Raw genomic sequence first — 6,000 nt, forward strand, 5'->3', positions numbered from 1 at the left:
AGGCACAAAGGAAAAATAAATTGCCATGGATGCCCGAGAAAAATTTAGGCGTCGCCATTTTTATAGGGTTTATATATATATATATATATAGACACACACACACACACACACACACACACACACACACACATACTAACAAAAGACATTAATAATGCCCCTATGCCCCTAAAAAATACAAAACAAGGATTCTAAGGTTAATACCTAACATAAGGTAACCCAAGGAGATCCTCATTCAAAATCACTTTCAAAAAAGGAGGGGGATTATAATTAATTATTAAGTTACCATTAACAACATTATTAGTGAGATAATATGCACCTTTGTTGTCTTCACAATGGATATGGATCTACATCAAAGAGATTTGTTGGGTAAAAATTAAAATTCTATTCGAGATAATTTTTATAGACCAAGAGGTTTCAATATTTCCCTTTAATATCTCAATGAATAATAAGGAGCCCATCTCACAATGATATATTTCCAATGCATTTTCACCACAATTTTAAAGAAAAAATTACAGCCCAAGCTTTGATTACAAAACAATCATTAGCCAGGTAAGAAGATTGGAAAAATAACATACATTTACCACTTTGATTTTAGAAAATTTTCCCAATTCCAACACCATTGTAGTTCCAACTTACATCAGTGTTAGCCTTAACCCATGGGCTATTGGGTCTTTTTCACATCACCAACTGTAATATCTATTTCCTTGAGTTAATAATTAAAATCTGTAAATTTTTTAGAACCTCATCAAAGCCACTAACAAGTTCAACAATTTAATTCCCATACATCAGCAACTGAGAGACATAAGCCATTATATTATGCATCACCACCTTGATATCTGACATGCCTAAAATAAGTTGACTTTTTTTTTACATTTAATGCTTTATTTAATGATATTGCACTTTAATGAAAGAAACTTTTAATATTTTTAGTTCTTGGTACACTAAATGGAATAAATTGATCAAAAATGGAGCAAATTGGAGTCAAATGAAGCAAAAAGGCCGATGTTGATATGGCGCCAAGGCGCCAAAAACTGGCACCTAAGCGCCAGAAATTGGCACTTAGGCACCAGACAACAAAATGCCTGAAGCCTAGGTATCAGTGATGGTTATTTAGAAGATCCATAAAATTTGGATGAATTTGGAATATGTTCTTGAGAAACTCTTGGAGGTTTTGAGTGCTCTATTTAAAGAGAATTCTAAAGATTCCAAAGAGAAACTTTTGGGAGGAAGAAAATTGGAGAAGTGAGAGATATCATCTTCACTATAGATTTGAAATAAGTTTGGAGTGAATTGCAAGGAGAGTGAGTGATTCAGAGGAACTTGAAGGATTTCTTGGGAAAGAGATTAAGATAAGTTGTGTAAAATATTTTTTTTTACTTTGTCTTGTCTTGCAAACTTTTATTTATCTATAAATCCATGTTGTTGTTTCTTCCCCATGAGATCTAAACTAAGTAGTTTTTTTATCTTTCACCTTAAAATGAGGAACAATTATGTGTAGGAATGTAGTTTAGTAGAAGTGCTTTTAAAACACCATAAATTTTGATGATTCAAACTCAAAGCTTCATTTACTTGTCAATCTGGCCAATTGATTTATTAAAATTTGTTATAAAACATAGTAACCCAAAATGGGCTATGTTCCTACATACTTAGAATCACATTTAGCCTCATGGATGAGAATGTAGTCCTTGAGTTTAAGTGCAAAAAAATAAGAAAATAAGTTTTAATAAGCGTAAAATTAGAGAATTTAGGGTGACAGACTAAAATCTCCAATTTCGTCCAGATGTTTGGAAACTAAAGAAAGATGTTAGCCCTTAGACGATGATAAGTGAGAACTCTAGAGTGAGAGCTAGTATCTGCCCAGTCTAACCACATGTTCAGGGATCAAACTCTAGATTAGCCAACGTTTTTTATGCACTTGACAGAGCGTAAAGAATAAAATTGCTCCTTTTTGGCACAATACGTTAGTTTTATTTTAAAATTATTTTTCTCACTAATTAAAAACTTAGTGTAAGGGGAAGGATGTTTTATACAAATTTAAACTCCTCATACATTATTAGTTTAGAGTAGAGATAAATTTGCATTTTAAAACATTTTTAAATTGTCTTGCATTTACATTTTTCATTTTCTTAGCATACTCAGAATTCGTTTAATTTTATAGGATTAGATATTCTACAATAACTTTTGATCTTTTACTATATAATTTTTCTATAATTATAAAGTAGGTTTTGGTAAAATGAATTTTAAAAGATTTTTGGCTATTTCCTAGAGGATCGACACTAGGGTTATTAAAGAAATCTTCTATTACTTCAAACAATATGTATACTTGCATAATACCCCTAGTGTGTACATTTTTATCATCTTTATATAATACTTAATTTTCACACTAGCCTCTAAATATAAATTTGGTCAAGCTATTGATCGTTTCTCTGAAATTAAATAATTGTGTAATTGCGAGTCGGGTCAGGTTATTGGCGCCATTGTTGGAGAAATTAGCAACAAAATCTTTTTGACTTACTAAAAGCTTAATTTTTAATTATAGAAAAATTATTGTGTTGTTTTATATACGTGCTTGTATTAATATATATATATATATAATATTTACTATTTTAGTTAGTGTGTTTAAAGTGTGTGCTTAGTTTAGGATCTGAAGGTTTAGTACCTTACGATTCTGAGAAAGAGCGAACTATTAGAAATATTAGAAAAAAAATTCATAATTTCCAAGAAATGGCAATTAATTTACATAATAATTCAGAAAATCAAATTGAAAAGAATGTAACAAAACCATTTAGAGATTATTCTAACCCTATGGTAGATAAAATTCATCGAAGTATACAAACTCCTACAGTAGAAGCTAATACATTCAAATTAAAACCTGCTATCATTCATATGGTGCAAAATAACTAATTTTGAGGGACTCCATCTAAAGATCCTAACTTGGATCTTGCAAGGTTCGTAGAAATTTGTGTTACATTTCAATATAGTGGTGTCTCTAATGATATTGTTAAACTTAAGATTTTTTCTTTACCCTTAAGGGATAAAACTAAAATGTGGTTAAGCACATTAGAACTTGGATCTACTAGAACTTGGAGTGACCTAGCATAGAAATTCTTGGCTAAGTCTTTTCCGCCATCAAAGAGTTTTAAGCTTAGAAATGATATTACATTTTTTTCTCAATTTGAAGAGAATCAATATACAAGGCTTGGGAGTGCTTTAAAGAACTTCTTAAGAAGTGTACCCACCATTCTTTGCATGATTGGTTATAAATTAAAATATTTTATAATGGGTTAGTAAGACCTCTTAATTCTATTATTGATGCTACTGCTGGTAGATCATTAATGTCGAAACCTTTTGATGAAGCATATAATTTAATTGAAAAAATGACTATAAATAATTTTCAGTGACCTTCTGAATGGGTAAATCTTAAAAGAATAACTGTAGTTTAAGGTTCTGACACTATTTTCTATGTTAACATCTCAAGTACCTGCAATATCAAAAAAGTTAGATTAATTGGGAATGAATTTATCTCAAATGCCTCAAGTGATTGAGAAAAATGCATTTGGATAAATAATTGATTCCAACATTTCAACATTTTATACTTTGAATGCAACAACAACAACAACAAAGCTTTAATCCCACTACGTGGGGTCGGCTGCATGAATCCTTTTTTCTCCATTGCGTCCTTTAAGCTTTGAGTGAAATTAACAATAAACATAATAACCCTTATTCTATCTCTTACAACCCAGGTTGAAAAAATAACCCCAACTTTAACTAGAAAAAAAAATTCTAGTGGTACTAAACAATAATGAGGAAACAATAAAGCAAACCCATTAGGAAATTGGAACAACCAGGGTAGTACTAACAATATACCAACTTATCCTCTTGGGTTTCATAGTAATCAACAAATTAAAGAGAAAAAATTATCTATAGAAGAACTTGTGTACATATGGGTTATCAATTACAAGGTCAAGGAGCAAAAATTAGAAATATGAAAAATAAACTGACACAAATTGCTAACGCCCTTAGCAATAGGCCTTAGGGAAGTCTTTCTAATAATGCTGAAGTTAATCCTAAAGACCAGAAAAAATAGCAAGTTAAAGCTATCCAATTAAAGTGGAAAATAATTGAAGATGAGAGTTCATAAAGAGATTGAAGTTGAGAAAGAAAGAAAAGAAATTGAAAAGTCTGATCTACATATTCCTCAAGACCTATAAAAAACTATTTTTGTAATGAAAATCAATTTAGAACAACCAGCACCTCTATTTCCTCAGAGAATTCAACAAGAGAGATTGGGTTAACAATTCTTAAATTTTTTGGAAATATTTAAAAAGCTAACTATTAATATTCTATTTGTTGAAGCTTTGGAACAGATGCTTAACTATGTAAAGTTTAGAAGGATATTCTTAAAATAAGATAAAGTTTATAGATAATGAGATTGTTGCACTCAGTGAATAGTGTAGCACAATAATTCAAAAGAAACTCCCTCAAAAATTAAAAGATACCAGCAACTTTACTACAATTTAGAACAACCAGCACCTCTATTTCCTCAGAGAATTCAACAAGAGAGATTGGGTTAACAATTCTTAAATTTTTTGGAAATATTTAAAAAGCTAACTATTAATATTCTATTTGTTGAAGCTTTGGAACAGATGCTTAACTATGTAAAGTTTAGAAGGATATTCTTAAAATAAGATAAAGTTTATAGATAATGAGATTGTTGCACTCAGTGAATAGTGTAGCACAATAATTCAAAAGAAAATCCCTAAAAAATTAAAAGATACCAGCAACTTTACTATACCATGTACAATAGGAGACAAATTTAATGGGAAAGCACTATGTGATCTATGGTCTAGCTTTAACCTTATGCCTCCATTTATTTTTTAAATTTTAGGATTAGGAGAAATTTATCTCATTTCTGTATTTCTTCAGTTTGCTGATCAATCAATTACTTACCTGAAGGAGATTATAAAAGATGTGTTAGTAGATGTGGATAAGTTTCTTTTTTTGTTGATTTCAATGTATTATAAATGAAGGAATATAAGGAAATTCCACTAATTTTTGGGAGACCTTTTTCTTGATACTGGAAGAGCTATGATAGATGTGAAAAAAGGTAAGTTAGCCATGAGAGTCAATGATCAGGAAGAGACATTTAATATATCAAAAGCAATGAAATATCCAACAAAGGGAAGAGAGGATGAATGTTTTAGAATGCAACATCTCAATCAACTGAGTAGCAGCCATTTTGAGGAACATTATTAAGATAAATTGGAACAACAAGAAATTAAGTTGAAGAAGATGTTGATTTGAAAGATGAAAAGATGAATGAGGACACAAATTATGCTAAGGAAAATTTTGAGTTGTTGGACATGAGTGAAAACAAAAAATCTTTTAGTACTTTAACGGAAAAACTGGCTAAACTAGAGATGAAAGTTCCATCTATGCATTTAAAATATGTTTTTCTAGGAAACTTATCTACATTGCCAATTATAATATCTTTAGACTTGACTGAAGATAAAGAACATAAGTTAATGGAAATTTAAAAAGTTATAACTAAGCTTTTGAATGGACGATAGCTGATATTAAAGGAATCAGTCATTTAATTTGTATACACCAAATTTTAATGGAAAAGAAATATATATCTAGGGATGATCCTTAAAGGATTCTAGACCTTAAAATGAAAGAAGTTGTTAAGAAAGAAATTATAGCGGTTAGATGTTGGAATTATTTATCATATTTTGGATAGTACTTGGGTTAGTCTTATCCACTGTGTTCCTAAGAAAGGGGGAGTGATTGTATCTATTAATGAAAAGAATGAATTAATTCTTTCTGGACAAGTCACTGGGTGGAAAATCTACATTGATTATAAAAAAATAAATCTCACCACTAGGAACGTCACTTTCCCTCACCTTTTCTGGATCAAATGTTAAACAAACTAGCAAGGCACATATATTTCTACTTTTTCGATGGATATATTGGTTATCACCGGATTATTATAGCTCCAGA

The sequence above is a fragment of the Phalaenopsis equestris genome, unplaced genomic scaffold, assembly GCF_001263595.1.
Source record: "Phalaenopsis equestris unplaced genomic scaffold, ASM126359v1 Scaffold000055, whole genome shotgun sequence".
NCBI classification, from domain to species: domain Eukaryota; kingdom Viridiplantae; phylum Streptophyta; class Magnoliopsida; order Asparagales; family Orchidaceae; genus Phalaenopsis; species Phalaenopsis equestris.